The sequence below is a fragment of the Manacus vitellinus genome, unplaced genomic scaffold (assembly GCF_001715985.3).
Source record: "Manacus vitellinus isolate BGI_N305 unplaced genomic scaffold, ASM171598v3 scaffold_3_pilon, whole genome shotgun sequence".
Taxonomy (NCBI): Eukaryota; Metazoa; Chordata; class Aves; order Passeriformes; family Pipridae; genus Manacus; species Manacus vitellinus.
This window is the reverse complement of record NW_021940535.1, coordinates 15,849,040-15,870,195: the sequence shown is the minus strand read 5'-3', so window position 1 is coordinate 15,870,195 and position 21,156 is coordinate 15,849,040.

Here is a 21,156-nt window from a genome sequence, read left to right as displayed (position 1 = left end):
TTTTTCTAGTCTTCCACCTCTGGAGACCTGGGTTCAGTATTGGCCACACCAGTTACACGCTGGAGGCTGTTAAGAGTCCTCGCTAATATTTCACCAGTTAACTGAAGGCTATGCTTCCTGATTTGGTGAAGTTCCTTCACTCTTTAAATACTACTGATTCATCCAGTTAACAAACTTAATGTTTACACTGGGGGGAGTGAGAGCTGATTTCCAAATGCAAAGGAAAATGCTGCCATCCCCTTAAGAACAGACAACCTGAAACTACAAAACCAGCTCGCAGGTGAGGAAGAGGCATTATCCTGGATAACACTGACAAATAAAAACTCCTAACGCAGCAGTGCACAGCTTGTTGGCAGCAGGTTATACTGGTGATATTTCAAAGTGACTGTCAAAACATTAGACTATGATGATGAGTACAGTACTTATTGTGCTAGTTCATACTTTTCAGAATTACACAGATCTAAAACACAGTGCATGAAAGGCAATGCAAAAAATGATATTTTTTAAGATTTGTATAGCAGATAGGAAAGCGAATCGCAACACTGGCTAATAGATACAAAGGCTTGCAATATGTGTGTATTTTCATCACAATGTCATTTAGGGGCACGGGATACAAAGTGACAACTGGAAAAACAAAAGTAAAATCCAAGGCTCAAAATCACGTGAAAGACCAAAAAAAAAAAAAAAAAAAGCAGTGCTGAGACAACTAAGGAAGCAGAAATTGGTGCATCCATTGGTGAGTTCAAACTGCCTTGTTGATTCACGCATAAGCAACACAAGGTGAAGCAGTTGCATCAGAAAGAACAGGATTCCTAGGGCTGACACATGAATTAGAAAAGCATTTGCCTCCTTTGTTTCAAAACACCCTGTTCTGGCACTGCCACAACATGTCACTTTGAAACCAAAATGGCATTGAGAAAAATTACACAAACATGGGCATGTGGTTAACCCTGCTCGGGCTTGTTACCAATATGTAACCACCTGATTTTTTTCCTCAATGTTTTGCATGCCAGGATTATACAATTATTTTTTTTCTACAATTTTTAGCCTCGGGGCTGTAATTATATTGTTGTTTTGCTGGTATGACAGTATTGTATGCTACATAACTTTAACAGAACACCACCTTGTCATGTCTATGCAACAGTAAGTGCATGCTTGGTTCTCTTCACATGAAGCTGAAGCTGAAACCATTTTAGATATTCCACTGTGATAGAAACAGGGAAGAACTGCACTGAGAGAAAAGAACCAATGGCCATTTCACAACAGTTTTAGAAAACAAGAGGAACGTGTTTGGGGACTAGATTTTTAGGAAGATTACTAATAGGATTCCATCTAGTTTTTTTATTTTGTTCTTAAAAAAACCAAAACCAAACCAAGCAAACAAACAAAAATCCAAAACAAACCCCTCAACCCCAAAAAGAAAGAAACAAACAAACCAACCCCTCAAAAAACCCAAGAAGACCTGATGTACTTTTCAAGGAAAATTACCACAGAATAAGACTTTTTTTCTGACAAGGACTGAACGTGCCCTGAACTTCACACTGGATTCTGGCACAGTGAACAAGCAGGTTTTGTGACACAAACCTGCCCTCTGCTGGAAGTACAAGAAAATGGTAAATACAAAAGACAATCCAAATATATTTCAAAAAAGGTATCTTTGATATTTTTTGTACACAGGCGGTGCTTTTTCACGTTATATGTTCACTTTCTGTAAATGAAAATGAACTAATTTTTCAAATTGCGAATAATTCATTTCACTCATTTCATTCATTTCATAAAGAACAATGTACAAACACCTCATCTACTAAGAGAACATTACTGATCCTGCATAAACCTAAGTCTATGAAAGAAGGCAAATGTAGGTACAGTGGAGAGTCTGCAGGATGCACTGACCAGACAGCAATATCTGTGTCTTTCTTTCCTCATGAAATTCACCACTGCCTGGTACATGTGCACTTCACTTCTGGGAATTTTCATCTTCCTCTAATATTTTCACTCTCCATCGACTGTCAAAGTCATATCAATCCTTGCTGTCTTGTTCCACTTCTATATAATCAATTACTTTTTGCCTTAAAAAAAAAACAAAACCTGTTTCAACAGCTCCAGCATATATGTTGTATTCACATACACAAAGCCCCATGCATATTAAATAGACACTTAAATCCCTTCAGCCTGATACAAACACACAGTTTTTCTTTTAAATAGAATAACCTTATTAAAACTCAGTTTCCTTGCAAATAAATTACCATGTAGTCCAAATAAATGAGAGTGACCAGACTTTCCTTCTTGGAAAGCTGCAGATGCAGAATGTTTGTAAATATATGGTTTGTAAGTACTATTTGTTTATTGCAAAAGAAAAGCCCTATTTCTTCCAGCAGCCACTTACTCTGAGCTTAGAGCTAACTTGTGACTTGTTCTTAAATCCTCTGGTTCATTGCCCCTAGGTATTGCAAATTGTCCAACATGAGCACATTGCTAATAGAAGCTATTGATGCCCTTAGCTCAAAAAACTTTTGTGCCAAGAGATGAACCTCAGGCCCACTCACGTTATAGCCTCTGTTTTTTACGTAGACTTAATGCCAGCAAATAGTTGTCCCCAGGTGCTCCTGCACAAACACAGGGTTACTTAAAAGATTCTAGCCACAATCAACACACTTGTCCCAGAACCTGCAAAGTTGTGGTCATCCATGTTTGAAGCCGACATTCCCGTAAATGTGATCCGCAACATGGTTTTCCAGTGGGGCAGATGGGACTTCAAACGACCGTGGATCTCAGGTGATCAAACATGCTTTCAGGCACCTTCTCAGCTTTACAGGGCACATATATTCAGATTTCACAACTTTCTGGGGACTGATAGTTCACCTCCCTGAGCAGGACCTACAGTTGTTTCATTATTCAGCCGTGTTTTTACATCAGCTGGCATGTGTCATTTCCATAGGCAAAGGTGTCCACTCACTTTCTGCTAGGTCTGAGCTCCTTCAGAGCTGCATTTGCATAGAGCTGCAAAGTGCTCAGTGACAGCTTATCCCTGGCAGGTAAGTAAAAGTATGGAGTATGGCCTTGCTGAGACCAACTCTGTGGTTTTTTCCTGTGTGGGACGGGACCTCTGGGATCCTACTGAGGTCTTTCCTATTCCAACTGGAACCAGTGTCCATCATTGTAGTGGATTGGTTAGAAATGCGAGGACATATGAACATGGCTAAGGCTATGGATGAGCTGCTAAAGTATAAGACGCAGTCTGACTAGGCCCATGAGAAAGTCTGAGATAGCAGGGCCATGAGAAAGCGGCAGTGTCCTTGGGTATCCTAAATTGAGCTGGGAAACAGAGCTAGGCATTACCAAAACAAAGGCACTTAACGAGCCGCCTGTGTAAACAATGGGAAGCACTTAAGATGATATCACCACCTAACCGGGCACCAATAATGAGCCTGATTTCTGTAATATTCATGAACCTATTATAGAGTGTATATTAAGCTACTGTCAATCTACAATAAACGAAGTTCCTGGATTCTCATATTGAGGTGTCTAGAGCTTTCCGTCGCGACGTTACATCATGAAGAACAAAACGGACAACCTGGAAGATCACTCTGCTCTTCTGAAAAACAAAGGCTTTCAGCTACTGCATTGCACAACTTGCTCTGATTTCAACAGCCAAAAATCAATATGTCCATGTAGGCATTGGTGATGCTGCATTTGAAATAGGAAAATTTCTCAGCAATATGAAAGTTGACCTGCCAAGTGGCAAATACCTCGGAAACGCTGAAACCTCTGGAAAATCCTTATAAGTAAGTTTACAGCCACATGCTTGGAACAAAAGATTGCAGCTGGAAATATGTGATATCATCTTATTCCCCTGACAAAAAAAAAAAAAAAGTATGTATTTATTGCAGAGTTAAACTTCCTGGTTATGCACTCTCTAGGAAGGTGTTTCAGTCTAAGCACTATTCCAGGAGAATCAGAGCTCATGTCTCCCCTTACACTTTTGCACTGCACAAGTCAGTCTGGTCTTCAGGACAACCCTCAGCAGGCAGAGGCTTTGCCAGTACCTTATGCTGATATAAGCAGTGTACTTAAGGTGGAAAAAATACAATTCAGTAAATATGGAACATAACAAATACATTCTTACATTTTCATTTTGCTGAGCAGCAGTGGCACTTAATTAATAGGATCCCAGGATGAAAAAAGACTAACTTAAGCCAAATTTGTGATATTTAAGATAATTATTAACTGAGTGCCTTGCGTTTGACTAGTAACAAAACCTATCTTTATTAAACCAAAGCACAGTGGTGAATGAACTAATTTTACGGCACACTCACTTTCTTTCTGTGACAGGGCCCTAACCTTCTCACCCTTCTCAGGTGAGAAGACACGATATTTCCAGCTGAATCTCACGTTACCCACCTTATGGGCTGGTGATGGTACTTTCAGGTGCAAGTCTAGTGCCCAGTGAGGACAGACTGTAGACCATGATGGGACACACAAAGAGGACTGGAAGACAGGGGCAGGATGACAGCATTTTAATAGCTGAATTCTGTTCCAAGTTACTTTCATACAGATGTTCTGGCACACTGCTAGACTATTTTCCAGTCAGGATACCATCCTTTCCTTCTTTCTCATTTCTCTGCTCCTTTCTGTGCTGCTCAGTTCAGTTTGTATTTCACCTTACTAGCTCTCTCCTCTTTTTATATCTCTCTCTCCAGCCTCTCCTCTGTGGACTCTCAGTCAAATATAGTTAGGGTAGAATTCTCACAGTTTATTTCATCAAGAGTAAATGTTTAGAATAGAACGTTTAAAATGAGACAAAAGTGGGTTTCTGAATCTACATGCTAATCAAGGAAAAGTGTGGTAGACCAAAAAAAACCAAACAACCCCCCCCAAAATAAAAAAATTAAAAAAAACCAAACAAACAAAAAAACCCAACCAAACAAAAAAAAAACCAACCAAACAAAAAAAAACAATCTGTTTTTTTCATTGACTGCAGAGATACTGTGTGTTTCCTCTTCTCATGGACACTTCAACTGAAGTCAAGGCAGGTGTCAAGACATGGACATTGAAAAGACATGTGTCAAGTCCTTTTTTTCTAGGTTTGTACAGTTTGATGGTCTCTATTGAGGAACTAGGTTTGAATTTTTCACTTTTTAATGTTAATATTCTTGCTTACACATTTCAAGTCTTGGTAATACAATGATAATATTCTTCCTTAGTTGTCACTGTCACTTACAATCCCCACAGTTTTGTCATGAATTATACCCCCAAAAGGGTACCTACCCTTTTTAGAATGATCAAAAGGCATTTGATCACATGAGTGGGATACATCCCTGAATTTTCTATGTTACAGTTAAACTTATTTGCGTAGGCATGTATTTGTTTTGGCTTACAGTAATCTTGAAACACTGTGGTCACAGCAGATTTTTGCTTTGCCATTTTCAAATGATAATGTGTCAAAACCCTCCTGGGTCTGTCCTGCTCACTTAGTTCTGATCACTGTGCCCTTTCTTCCCTTTAAGTTTTCTCCTTTTTTTTCCAATCAAGACATATTAATTCAATCTCTCTAATTTCTGAGACAGATGAAGTGCAGCTGACAGGTTTGAGGTGGAGAGAGGAGGAAACTTCTGGGTTTTTTTCTGCACAAGAATAACCAGGCTTGGTTACTTATTTTTTCCTACACAGTTGAAACTCCACAGCAATGCAAAGACCCAGCCAATGAGTTTGGAGACAGCACCTAGCATATCCAGGAGCTCCTCTCCATAACAGATCCTGTGGGCATCACTGCAACAGAAATAGTAAATGTTCATTTTCCAGCTAATGCCAAAATACTAGCAGAATGCAAAGCCCATTTTAAGCTGTAACAGCTCAAAGGCTGTCCTTATATTTGCATCGTATTACAGGACCAAATAAATTGCTGATTAAAACACAGCTGCAAAAGGTCACAGCCAGAAGAGGATTTTGTCTTCCTTTTCCTTCCTTCTCTGGCAGCCAGGTGTTTTGGAGAGACCTTTTGAATCAGCCGCTGTTTACCAGCGCTCAGTTGCACAAGAGGGCACTGTAGCCCCACACATCAGTGCACAGTGCCTCAGCCCAGCAACCTGTTCCTCTGCAAAATCAGGCTTTAAACAGCTCTCCCCCTAAGTTAAGAGCTCTTGTCTTCTCATCCAGGCTGGTAGCAGCAACAGCACTATGTGTAAAATGTATTGCTCTGGAGTAAAATATACCTTTCAGTTCCAAACTTGAAAAAATTTGACAGTTATGGTTTACCTGCATTCCCGGGGAGTTGAAGTCAGAGAAACTATCATAAGCTTCTTTAAAAAAAAAAAAAAAAGTTTAAATCCCAGTTCATGCCGTTGAAAGAAAAAATCTTCTGTGCTTGCAATAATGTAAATATTTAGATTATACTTACAAACCGAAACCTAGATATCCATTTACAGAGCAAACTGAAGAGAGCTCATGGCAGTTTGAAATGAAGGGTATTAAAAACTTATTAGCGTGTCTGTCCACTTGTAAATCTTCAGGTCTGTTTATGCTTCTAAATAAGTGGCCTGTTTTGAGGATCAGAGAACTCATAATTGCCACTAATTCAGATACAAGTAATAAGCACAATATATGCCAAAATATCAGCCTACCACTAACACAAGATGTCAGAGAACATGTCAGAGATACCTAACTTTAAGGTTCCCCACCTAATATTTTTAATTACAATTATAATAATGAATAAAAAAATAGCAAAAAGATGTCATACTTATGTCCTAGCTTGGTATCCCATAGTACCCAAGGGTTGCAGCTCTAGAAACAAAGTAAGAGAAGTTACATAGAATTGTGTTTTTATTCTGATTTGACTCAAGCAGTGGGTGGACATGAAGGCTATTTAGCAAAAAGAAGTTTAGGATGAAAAAAATTAGAAAATTAAAATAGTATCTAAAATCAACCACAGAAGGTTCCATTCCTGGTAAACCAAAGAATAATAGCATAAGCAAATTCTGCTTGTACTTTTAGAGTGCTTTTCATTTGGCACTGATGATTAATAGAAGGGGTTTGAAAAGAAGAAATCTCAGTAACATGGGTTGAGATTTCCAGTGGGGAAATCTGCAACCAAACCATGGCAATGTCAGACTGCAGAATTTAAGGGGTTCCTATGGGGAATGAGGATTAAACCACATGAAGGAAGTGTTAAGCATGACAGTCCAGAGAGAGCTCAGGATACCCTTAAAGCTGATTGCTGGAAGCTCCTGGGAGAGGTATCAATCTGTCACATATCTTACTCTTATACTCTGTTAGCTGCTTCAGGGACAATATACTGGTCCAGACAGACTCTTGGTCTAATGCCATATAACCACTATGTTCTTGTGATCCACCATGACACACAAGAACCTGTATCATACTGATCCTGGGAGATGACCTGACAAACCACACTAGGCCCTCAGCCTATCTCCCTATGCCTGCATCTAAATGCTAACACATTCAAAGCACAAAACTTCCAAGTATTTTCCTGCTCTTAACACCTTTCTTGTATCCCCTTTTTTTTCTCTGTTCCACTTTTCCAAACCTACACTACTGAAAAAAATTACAACCCAACAGCTTGTCTTAGGTAAGACTTCTTTATGCAGTCTTCTTCTAGAAGACTCAGATTTAAAAGGTAGCTAAAAACTTATGATTTCAACAGCTGATGCTGATCAAAATTTGCCGTCTCAGAATATCTAATAAATTCATATGCTGAATTTATTAGCAAGATAATTAGAAAGCCACCTAGTCTCACAAGTCACAGCTTTTCTCTTTCCTGTTCTTTCTTCTTTGTTTTTACATTTTTGTCTTCTTTTGTTGTTGTGAAGCAGAGCTGGACTACAACAAGTACAGCGAGTGTTCCAGCACAGTTCATCTGATATCAGGACACAGGATACCATCCTTATGCCATGTAAAAACCAACCAACTAACCAAAACCACCAACCACCAAACTGTCAGAATTGCAGAATTTTTTTTCTTTAAATTCTCTCTGTAGTTAATAAAGGGAAATAGGGGATATTAGTAAAAACCTTGATATTACAAACATTTAGCTTTGTCCATCTCTTCAAAAAATTCAAAGTGACAATTATTTGCCACAGTATTTCATACACCAGTATCTCTGTTCCCAAAATGCCAGATAATGGTTGACAGCTTGCTACTATATGACGACAGTGCCACATAAACACCATGAACTGTCAGAGCCATTTATTCCAATAAAAAATAAAACAGCAGATGACATGAAATCAGATGTGAATTTTTCAGATTCTAAGCAAAGGCACAGCTGAAACCTGTATCTAGTGATCCACCTTTAGGTTTCCTAGAATTTATCTCCCATCCTCCTTATGCCCAGACACAGCTATAAATTCCTCCTGCTTCCACGAAGATTGCCATTTCTGAATGGAAAAGTACTTTGCTGAACCCAGTGCTAGCATTAAAGAACAGAAGCCTTCCCTATCTAGTAACTGCTGAAAACAATACAGGCAAGGTCTGAAAAGCTGTTTGTGTATAGCCAGTTCTAACATTTGCTATTTACAAAGAAAAAACAACTACAGTAAATTAATTCTACCAAGATTCTTTGCACTAACCACAGGAGCACTACAGGTGCATTTGTAAAGCCAAAGGGCATAGCACTAAACTAGAATAATCCCTTGTGACATACAAAAGCAGTGTCTGATTTGCTTCTATCATCCAAAGGCATTTGCTTGTAGCCTTGTGCTACCTAAATCTAAGGTGTTAATGTACTAGCCTGACTTCAGAAATCTCAGGAGTTGCTCACCCCAGGCGAAAGATGCATCTTTTTGGGGGGCTACCATGCAATATAACACATGAAAGCTCTATTTCTTCACGGAATAAGGCAGCATCCTAGATAACATCTAAGGGAGCAGATTCTTTTTCCTCTCTTCTAGTCTAATTTTATATTTAATTTGTTAGAAAAATAATCATGTTGTTCTTCTCCCAACTATCCCCCACACCTCAAAACCCCCTGCCAAAACAAAAATCCCAGATCCCCTCAAACCGACAAACTCTCAGAGCCAGCGCAGCACCGGACCGTACTTCTCTGTTCAGATCCATTTTAAAGAGCTACAATTTTACATTACTTACCTAGGGCCAAATTCAACATGTTCTACTCATATTAACTTCAATAGCGATGCATGAAGAAATAGCATTCAGTGGGAGTCCTTATACTGGTAAGTACTACTCAGTGTGCAGACTGACATATCTGGGCCTTTGTGACAGTGTCTGTCTCACCTAGACTGAAGGCAGCCTGATTTTGGAAAGTCTCTGATTCCGGCCACCATCCTACTCCTAAAAGAAAAGTTTTCCTGCTTGTATCTCCAGAGTATCCGTATCTTTCTCCTAACTGTACTCCTCTGCCTTTTCCAGGTTGCATCTGAAAGATGCATGCTAGATCATTATGCTTCACATATATACCTACTCTTTGCATGCCTGTGAGTATGCTAGATGTTCCATAACCATTACCACAGCAAACTGAGTATGTTTTAAGTGTTATATTTGCAATCAAAAGTGCTAGAGCTACAAGCCCTGAAAACAGGTCTGTAAACCCTGATGGAGATGCTGCATTGAAGCTGGAAACTGAAGCTATACGCTTACAAAAGACACATCTAACCCTCAAGGCTGTGACCTGAAACCTCCTCCACGCGGGGGAGGGCCTCATAGGGATGTCCTGTTTTAATTAATATGGTGGTTCTTACAATTTAGGAACAGCTACACAATTTGGAGATTGTTAACAACATATTACAGAGTAGAACTTAACATGAAGCAAGTTAGAACATCTTCAGCAGTGAGAAACACTACATACAGATGAAATGGCTCCTGATGAGTCTGGAAGCTTTCAGCTCAAGTGCTGAAAGGAAGTCAAGTTCAGAGCAAACATATGCAAATGATATGTAACAGGGACCAAGACCCTGCATTAACAAAGAGACTCCATATGCAACTCCTTCACATTTCCTCCTGACGGGACTGTGCTGTACCCTGCACCCTCTGTAGATCCACACCCTGCCTTAGGAATTTAAGTCTAACATTTTCATCAGGAGTTCAGGCAGGAAAGATGCCTGACTTACTCAGAACCAACTCAGAGAAAAGCATGAACCATATTGGGAGCTCAGTAGCTCAATGATTTTGTCTGATCCAATGCAACAGAATTTCAGGACAGTACAGGAAACAAACAGGGCATGGTTAATTTGGAAATGGTCAAAAGCGTTAGAATATTACACATAAATCACAATGAAAGCAGACATAGGAACCACTGAGCCAGCTTCTACTGATCTGTTTCAGTGAAAGTTTTGCTCTCATGTAGTGCTGCTGTTAATAAACAGCAGTGAACCCAAGATACTATTTGCTCATGAGGGCTGTCAGAAGGCAGCAAGCTAAATATGCTTTTACCACTGTAGGCTGAGGTCATAAATTGAGACTCTGCCACGAAAATTCTACAGTGGGACAAAACATTCAAATTCATTTGCTATAAAGCATTTCAGGTCCTTTTGGAAAAAAACACTGAGTGAAAAACTTTCGCTCAAATTCAGACCATCTAATCCCATAGCAAAGGTAATTGTACTCCGGCATGGCACCAAAATGTTTCAGTTAACAACAAAGCAGAACTCCTGCCTTGTTCATTATATTACATGTGATTTTAAAGCAACTGCTGCAGAAGGTACTGCATTTCTACAGAAACTTCAACGGTATTTTCAGTACAGATAATACAATAAATACACTTATTTACCTGACAGACTGGTACCTTTTATTAGAACTTTGACTTTTCTCCGCAATTTAAAGTACTGGTTCAAGAAAAGGTTTTCTTGGTATTTTCTGATACTATTGTATAATACACTGATGGTGAGGTTGTAATGATTTATAAACCTTACAGCATTTTATAAGTTTCCGTGCAATTGTAAAATAGAAATTGAAGGTGCATTTTGCTTATTAATAACAGTAGTAGCATTCAAAATTCATACTGTATCAAACATACATGACGACGCTAATAATTCTGTGACTGAGGATTGAGTATTACTTCCTGGTAGTTACCAGCACTTCTCCTTTAAAATGTAAATACAGTCTTTATAGCCATAGTTCCATAAAATGGTAAATCCGGTTTCAGGGCACTTGACATCAGACTTAAAAATGTGACAGAAGCACATGACACGAACCACTAAGTTTCCATGAAATAATTTTTCTTGATCGAAGCTCTTCAGTTAAGTCTTGAAAGGTACATTAGAATCATTAAGGTTGGTTGGAAAAAGATCTCTAAGATCACAAAATCCAATCATTAACATGGCAATGTCAAATCCACATGTCCCCAGATGCCACATCCACATATTTTTTGAACACTTCCAGGGATGGAAGTGTTCACCACTTCCCTGGACAGACTGTTCCACTGCCTGACAACTCTTTCAGTAATTTTTCCTAATATCCAATCTAAACCTTCTCTATTGCAACTTGAAGCAGTCTCCTCTTGTTCTGTCGCCTGTTATGTGGGAGGAGAAACTGACCCCTCGCCTTACTACAACCTCCTTTCAGGTAGTTGTAGAGAGCAATAAGGTCTCCCCTGAGCCTTCTCTTCTCCAGGCTAAACACCACCTGCTCTCTCAGCCGCTCCTCTTAACACTTGTTCTCCAGACCTTTCACCGGCTTTGTTGCCCTTCTTTGGACATGCTCCAGCTCCATTATTTCAACAGGCTTTGTTTGATAGTTCTCACATCTTCACACTGGCTCTGCAACTGACCTTTCTCAGTCAACTCAGATCTTCTGGCTGTACCTTCTTGCCCCTTTTCTGTTCCCAATGCTCAGTAGTGCATGCTTGGTGTGCCCTTCAATGCTGACTCAGGTCTCCAAGTTTTCTTCTTTCCCTTGTATACCCATCAGAGTCAGGCCTTCCTTTTTTTGCTATTGAACTGTCCCATCAACTTCAAACCTGTTGATCCAGCTTCCATCCTTGTGAAGGCTGCTGCAGACCAGACAGAACTGAGTCCCTACGCCAGTCAGCCATGACTGCAAAAGCACCCTAACATTGGCACCCCAAGCTAGAGGGCAACCATGCAATACCCTACTGCCAAGCAATGCAAGGACTTATTCCATCTACCACTGCCTCCAGAAAGCAAGCATCACAGCATGGGAACTTGAGGTGATGCAGTGCTGTGGCTTAGCACCTCAGGCAAGCCTCCCTGAAGGCTCAAAAGTGTAACATACTCAAGGGCTGCTGGAGCATCCAGCTCCTAAATGACAACAAAACTAGTGCAATGGGAGACTAAAGTGCATTTAGTACTCCCATTTAATTGATGAAAGAGACGAGAATTAGCTACATACTGCTAAAAGAAGGGTGGGTACTCGGGGAGGGAAGGAAGGAACAAGAAGGAGGCAGCTCCAACATGCAGCGCTCCAAATCCCAGAGAAACCTGAAGAAAGAACCTGAAGTCTGAAAACAAATGTAAAAAGGAGATTGCTTGGTGATATCTCACAGAGATTACAGGTTCACAGTGGGACAGCTCACATGGCTGGAATGTTGCAATGGATGAATACAGGCTCTTGAGAAAAAACAGGCTGGGAAGGTGAGGAATATGGATTGACTGAATCCATGCAAAGGGCTGGCTACAAGACACTCTGCTTTGCTTGGAACAAGTGATGAGGCAGTCCAGACCTTATGGGTAAGGATCAGAGAACAGTCCAACATGGACAACTTTGTGCCAGGTGCCTGCTACAGACCTCCTGGTCAAGAAGGGGAAGTAGAAGAAGCCTTCCACCTGCAAGCTGGAGGAAGCTCCATGAGCTGGTACTCTAGCTCTAGTCCCCACTGGTACTCACTGGGGATGGGAACCACCCTTATATCTGCAGATAAGGTAATGCATCTGGGCAGAGGCAATCCAGATTTCTAGTCTGTGCTAATGGTAATTTCTTTGTGCAGGTGACTGATGAGTCTTCAGGACTTCTTACAATGGGATGTAAAGGGCAGCCATAAGATCGTGATTAAAACTCTGAGAGAACTGAGAAAGACAAACAATACAATTACAAATTGGCACTTCAGGAGAGCAGAATTTAGCTTAGTTCAGGAATATTCTTGGTAAGGATCTCATGGAAGACTGCTGCAGAAGGGACAGGACTGCGTGTGAGAGCTGACTGGTCTTCAAGGACAACCATCTCAAAGCATAAGACAGCCCATTCCTGTATGCAAGAAGTCAAACAAGTGTGGTGGAAGGCCAGCATGGATAAACAGAGAATGCCTGAATTCAAATACAAGAAGGAGGTGTATATAAACAGTATTAAGCAGGAGTGGACTTAGGCTCTGTCTCCCATTATATGTCTTGAAGTTCTGCAAATTTCTGCAAGCACTACCGCACAGACAGTGATATTCTTTCCCTTTCCTCCAAAAAAATTCCTCTTCTGCAGGCTCTAATGAACTTAAACAAGGTATAACTTTGCCTCTAGATCATGACTTTAACTGTTTGGCTTACTAAAGTTCTCATTTGAAATTTCCATATTTAGCCTGGTGTTTAGCAGAGTTTCTGGCCCTGATTCTAGTGCTGAGTTTATAACAACAGGTTATAAACCCTCACCTCATTTTAGGAGGAATAACTGTCTTCACTGCTGTCTGTCCTGATCCATCCAGATCTTCCTCAGAGCATGAATCAGACGCACATCACAGATAGAACTTTCATGCGTATCTATGGCTATAGCTACTATATCAGTACTATCAGCAGCTGCTATCAATAGGTGCTGTCTATAGCTACTGATACACCTGTAGGGACAGAAGTCTGTAAACCTATTCAGATCCAGGCATAGCTATATGTCATTTCCTGAACCAAGTTTTGCAAGACCAAGTCAAGAACCAAGTCATTATGTCTTTGGGTGTTTTAAGACTGAAGAATTACAGCCCGGCAATCCTGAATGCACTCATCACCTTTTTGAAATGAGACAAAGATTTTTGTAAGCCACTTAAACCAGCTACATGGCCACCAGACAATTCTGCATTCATCTCTCTCTCTCCTCAATTACTGTTGGCTGGAGTTTCCAAGTGTCCCATGAGATGACAAAAAACGTTTTTGTTTATGCAGCACATTATGGACCATGTCTCAGACAGTTCATAATAATGAACTTCTAGTTTTTCAAACTAGTACAACCTGTTACTCCCACACTGGATTTTAGCTTTCTCCAATTGTCTCTCTGACAGATAACGGAAACATTTTCCACTTCCAGAGCCCAAAGCAAAAAGTGTTAACTCAACATGTGTCTCCTTTTCCCCAGATTAGCCCCAGGAAACCTATCCTGAGAGGGATGTAATCATTTGCAGTTAAATTCAGGTGATCATGACTATATTACAAGGTCCCCAGCCTGCACAAGAAAAGTCACCCACCTCAAGCATTGCTGTGTTCCCTGTCACCTCTTCCTATCTGATCACCCCACATTTCCTACAGCCAAGACACAGTGACTTTGCAGTTCTTTCCCAGTGGGCTTTCTGGACATTCAGAAGGACCACAAAGGCAGTAATGAAGCATTTATCCCAACAGCCTGGAGAAACACTGGTTAATCTGAAGGAAGGAGTTTTGTCTCTTTGAATGATAAAGCTACAATTTCACAATTCACAATATCACAAAGTAAGTTAACATAAGGTTACACCAAAGCCAATTCATGCCCTCTCTTCCTACAGTCCCTGGAGGACTGCTTGCAATTTCCTTCTCCACCAATCCTTGCCATGTAATCCTGCCCTCTCCTCTGCATTGCCTCTGTTCTTGGGTCTTAGTTGAGCCGACTCAGCTCAAAAACCCAACAGAATGTAATTATCCTTTTCTCCTGGATGTGTTTGCTGCCGAGTCTGTAAAATGAATCGACTCACAGTGAAGTTGGATGAGCCCCGCAGCTGGTACAATGTAAAAAGTGAACCCACAAACCAAGCATAAAAAGGAAAGACTATGGAAATATATGAACCTTTCTCTTTTCTCAGCAGTAAGTGGAACCTTAAATCAGCTCAATCACCCTCCCACAGATTCACTCTTCCTCTTCAGTAAAGATATACCATAAAAGAGAGGTTTTTCTACCAGAATTGGGAGCTTTGGCCTAGCTATTAACCCGTGTAGCTATACAAAGGACACTGAAAGCTTTATCTGTTAGACAAAAGAGTGTTAATCTGTGTAGTATCCATCAGCACTTTTTTCAGATGTGGCTATGGCCAGTCTTTAAGTCTTTCTATAGAGTGTTTTTCACTCTATATTTCAGTGACCTTTAAGCATTATGGGTGGCCATTAGCACCTCTCAGCATAACAATATTACATCATCATAGCTAGGCTTCCCAAACAAAGATTTGGGAACAATATTACATACCACCTGGACAATAATAAAGATCAAATGTGATTGAAGTGAAAAGGGTGGAGGAACACAATATGTCTTGTTTGCCGCTGCTTCGGCTCTCCCTGTGACTCCTGGTTTGGAGAACAGTCCACCAACAAGCAAAGGGATCCGTGGTTTGGGTTTGTTGGTTGTTTTTTTTTTTTAATCTCCAGTCCCAGGGTAGGTTGAGAAAACACCAGAAGGCACTTTGTCTTGTATTCTTCATGCTTCCCTATGGAGACTAAGTACAAGTCAGAGCAGAGGGAGACACAAACTACTACCTTAGCCACTTACCAAACACACCCACAATCTGGTCTGGCAGAAGTCAGTCATCACCCCACAGTTCAGAACAATCCTATGAACGGTTTAAGTGGGATTTGTTTTTTTAAGTCTCCGGTGAAATACTCCACTACTGTTTGTTTGTTTGTTCATTTCTTGTGTGGTGTACTAGAGCCAAACAACTCCCTTGTTCCATGCCAAATGTGAAACGCAAAGCAGCCTGTCACAGAGCACCCCTCCTGCAGCTGCTAGTCAAAGACACTGCCCTGGAACTCCTACTATTTCAGGCCATTTTTAGGGGAATTGCATCTCCCCTAATGATTCTCATTCAATGGGAATGTCAGAAACAAGAACTGAACCCACATCATAATCACAGTTTTGGGGAGCAGAAAGCACATTCAGGCTATTAAACACATTCCATTATACTGCGCAATTATTAAGCCTTTTGTGGTACGACAAGAACAGGAAGCTTGTGTTTTCTAACACCTATGTGAACGGCTTTCTCTTCCCATAGTTGGAATAAGGGAAGTGCCAGACCTAACCATAAGGCAAGGGACTGTGAACTTAACTGTCGAATGTCCACGGAGAGCTGTTTTGGGGTATGAGAGGAGCTGGAAACCTACACTCCACCATACTCCCACAGCTACCTAAATGCTGTGATTGTACCTGTGGCATCTCCACCCTGCCCAAAAGTCCTCTCACCATTTTCCAGACAGAATGTTTATACCAACCTCGTTAAACCTTTTCAAAGACCAGTACCTAAACTGGCCAGGTCACCATCCAGACATCAGCTGTCATGTGCTGTTATTGGGGGGCAGGAGGGAGGGGAAGTAAAAAAAAAACAAAATCACAAGCACTGCTGCTTCAACTGATGAAAGCAGTCACCAGCACACCTGGCAGGAACATGGAAGCTTTTCATTCTTACATTCTGCTCCATTTCTTCTTTTCTGCTCAGTGCCAGCATAAGCATTTCTGCTGCTGCACAGTGAACTGAACTAGACAATTGATGTGACTGAAAAATAACCCAATTTTTCACTTCCAATCCACTACCCTTACTCACTGGCCCATCCTGACAGCAGACATTTCCAGATGTTTATTATGTACATATAATTTAAGCAGAACAACTAGAGCTTTACAACGCAGATTTATCTGCTATTCAAGATCATTACTGGAACAAACTTTAGGAACTTCACTCTTCCTGTGAGTAAAACCAAGACCACTCAAATGTCACAGATTTTGCCATAATTTTTCTTTTGGATCAAAGTAATTTCCCCAAAAACAAGAAATTTACCTAATTGTTCCTCTCAAATAATCCTGCAAAAGAGCTGCAATGCAAAGGCAGCAGAACTGAATCCTGCCTTCACTGAAAGACATACCAAAAGAGCTGCACTAATGACAATCTTGCAACATAAAACACAGAGCTACAGGAAAATAAGCTAGCTGAAGTATCAGTGGAAACCAGGCTACACAGGTGAGACTGTCCTATCTGGAGTAAGAGGTAGGATAAAATTTAACTGCTATTTTGAATAGCTCCTGAAAAAAGTCATCTTTGCATTGACATGACCTCCAAAGTGCCAGTTTAAGAGCTCTCCTTGCTAAAATTATACCTTTGTTAGGGCAGGAATATTATCTTATAATATCATCATCTTACTCAGCAGAGGAAGGAAGGAGAGCAAAGTAATAACACTTCTATTATTGAGAACTTATCACTAAAAACAAACACGGTCTAATACATTACAAACCAGCTGGTTTCCGAATAAAGGTTTTCTTCCTCAAAGGAAATGTGCAACTATGCCAAGCAATTTACAAAAACTGCATTGCTTTATGGACAAATGGGATTATAACTAGTCTGTGAAGTTTAACAATTAGTACTACAAAAACCTAATGCGGCTCTAAAAAAAACAGGGATCACACCAGAACAGACTCATTTGCCCTCCTACTGTGTGCTGTGATATACAATCACAGTACAGTGGAACCCTGTACTCTCAAACCTGCTAAAGTTATATTGCTTTATGGTACACACACTGAAGTGCCTATGTCAGCCACAAAAGTCCTTCTGTAAACCAGTAAAACTGCAGAGCTCATGCTCTGGTGGAAGAGCATAGAGACTTATGTGAAGCTCGTGATACATATTCATTATGGATGTCCCCACTCCACGCATCCTTCCCTCATTTACAGACATTATGCCGCAAGGAAAGAGAACTGAACTTTGTCTTTGGCGCCTTTCTTTCCATGTAGAACACTTCCAGGAAGAAGGAAATCACTTTGATTTTTGTCTGAGCTTGATGATAAAAAACAGGTTACTTCAAAAAAGCTCTAAAGCCACCTCAGATTTGGGTTTGAGACACTCAAAGGCAGCCTGATTTTAAACTGTGGCAGAATGAAGAATACAGGCTGCTTTTCAAGCTGTAAACATCACGATGTGAATTCAGGTATTCATAGCTTGAATTAATTTTAGAGATACAGGCCAAAAGGTGGTACTCATTAGGAAAACGCACCTGTTCAATGCCTTCCCGAAAGCAAGAAGTGATGAAAAGCAGTCAGCCTGGGTTTAGTGGTCTTACACGAACCACATCTGGAACCTTGTCCCACCCATCTTCTCAGATCATCTTTTGAGGGGCAATGGTCAAATCAGGTTAGAAAATAACCCCTTTGCTAATAAATATTATCAGCAAGAAAACAGTTCCCTGCTGCAGATGTAAACTAAATAGCACACAGCAGACTGAAGACTAAATTTTGCTCAGAAATCTGGGACTGAGCTGACAGTCAAAGCCTGGGTGGGAGAGAGACCTACCTTCAGAAAGAGAGTCTTCTCATTAATGCCACTCACAGGCCGAAACCCTCTGCAGGCAGGTAGTTATGTCTGTGAATAAACTTAGGCCTTTATTTTTTATGATCATGAGGATCAGAACTGCAGATTTACCTCCTTCCCACCCAGCACTCCCTATGTTAATGCAGTCCTTCAGTCCTTGTGTTAATGTAGACCTTCAGGCGGGCAAACCACGCCGCGCTCCATCTCTCCTTTATTTCCTCTTCCTCTCCTGCATTTCATCTGACTCTAAAATAAAAACAGGGGAGAGGGTGGCAGGTTACAGGAAAGCCTGCAGAGGATTCCTCCTTCCCAGATTAGGATTTAATTGTATTCCTACTGAGTCCCTTCTGGTTGCGCTCGGTCTTTCAGATGAATGTTTCATCAATATGATTAGGATCATATCCCTCAGTCTCGTCTATTTACACAATCGGTTGTGACAGCTCAGAGTATAGTACTCCCTAAAGGAAATATTTGATACCACCCTATCATTTTATTCAAATCATATTTTGCACTCCACACTTTCAGGCTAATGTCATTCGCCCCTGGATTACATATTTGTTATATCCAGCAAGGACTAAAATCATTCCAATAAAGATTAGATTAATATTTATATTAGCCATACTCATATTATTATGAGCAGGGCTATGGAGATCTGGGTAAAGGGAGGAGATAGCTCAAGGGCTGGGAAATTGGGCTTGTAGGTGCAAAAAAAAAAAAAGTAGGGCAGTGATACAATAATAATAATAATAACAATAATAACGTCACAATTTTATGGGGTGGACGGGCATGAGGGAAGTGCCAGTAGGCCCCTTCTCCCTCACTTCAGTCCCCCCACCGCCACTTTCTCCCCAAAGCCGGGGCTCCACAGTTGCCCACCGCCGACTCCCTCTGCACGCCTAGCCGGTATTCCCGCAGGGAAGGGGAATTTCTGATGCCTAACGGTACCGCAAGAGCCATTAGGGCCTATTCCCGCTTCGGCGCCGCCGCCTCAAAGGCAGCCCTGAGGGGAGGGCGGCGGCGGCTGAGAGGGGCTGTAAAAATAACCTTTCTAGGGAAAGCCCCCTCCATTAACGCCGCGCTCCCCTCAGAGAGGAGGAGGTGGGAACACGCGAGCAGGTGGTGAAAAGCCGGCGTTGAGGAAGGTGGGAGCGGAAATTCAGACCGAAAGTAAAACCCCATCGCATTACTCGAAAAGAAAACACACTCAAAAATATCTGCTCCTTCCTCCCCGGAGCGCTGAGCTCGCCGCCTCGGGGAGGAAGGAGCCCTTTCTCCAGAGAGAGACGGGGAGTTGGCGCCGTAAAACAGAGCATTTCGGGGTCGTTTACTTTTCCCGCCCGGGTGTGAAGCGGCGGCGACGCAGTTTGGGGCGAGCAGCGAGGGACGAAGTTTCGTTGGAAAAAAAATCCCAGAGGGTTGTTCCCGACGGGCCGCTGCAGAAAGTACGGGCGAGAGAGACTGATGAGCTGCCAGGTCTGCTTTAACGAAAACAACCCCATTACCAGAGTCTTCTGCGAGAAATGGTCTCAATCCATCGGACAAGCCCCTCTCCTCTGCCTCTAGTGCCCCGCCGGGCGCCCACGCTATTTAAAAGTAGGGGTTACGCGCGCAGAGAGAGCGCCGAACTCGCTCTGCTCAGTGAGGAAATATCCCAGAGAACGGCTAATTCGCGGGGAACGGCCTCAATGGATTATTACACTGGTATATCTCGCTTTCTCCGGGCCGAACCCCCGGGGCGGGCAGAGCCTTTGGCCGGCCGGCAGCCGCGGAGGTTCGGATTCTCCCTGATCTAGAACTCAGTTTTCCCGTTTCATCAGGCGGGGCTCGCAGTTAGCCTCCCGCCGCACACCACCGCAGTGGTGTAAATAACTATTTTTTTTTTAAATTTATTTACTTATTTCCCTTTAAGCCCGCCATCCCCGTCCAGCTGCCGTTTCAAACTCGCACGCAGCTTACATACCACTGCGTCGGAAGTGCCAGGGACGAGGCCGACGGGCGCGCTCCCTTCCACCGTTCGCAGCCAGGCGAAGGTGGTGCCGCGCTTCCCGGCACACCCCCACGCCACCCGCGGCTGTGGGGGATGCGGACGGAGGGACACTCACCCTTGGGGTGTCCTCCTCCCTCCAAAGCCACGATAAAAAGCCCGCCGAGGCGAGGCGGGGCTCTCCGCCCGCAACCCGCTGTTTGTGTCAGTAAATCACATTACGAAGCAAAGTGCAAGGGTAGTTAACTTTATCTTCTGTTAATGTAAACAAATAAAAAGCATTCAGTTCCTTGATCTTTATTTAAATCTGGAGTTGTTTATCAGTGTCATCCTATGAAGATTAATTAGATACCTTTATTCACAATTTGGCGTCTGACACCCCATTTTAGGAATGCATTATAATCACAAGGTGTTAATTGGGGCCAGCCAGGCACTTACATTTTTATTAAACAGTGTGAGGACTTTTCGCAAGTATTAAGTTCTTTTTTTACGGTGCGGTGCAAAAATATACAGCTTTTAATAACAAAGCGCGGCGGAATCGTGCTCCCGGACGCTGTGTAATCGGTGTTTGCGGCGCGGGCAGGGATGGTCGCCGCAGCCCCGGCTGGGAACAGGGGGCAGCCTGCCCGTCCAGGGGACCTTTCCTTGGAAGGGTATTCCCCCACCTAAAAAATACACACAAAAATTATATTCCATCCCCAGTCTCTTAAAAATTACCGCGACTCCTGTCTCATATGGAGCCCTTGTCCGGGGG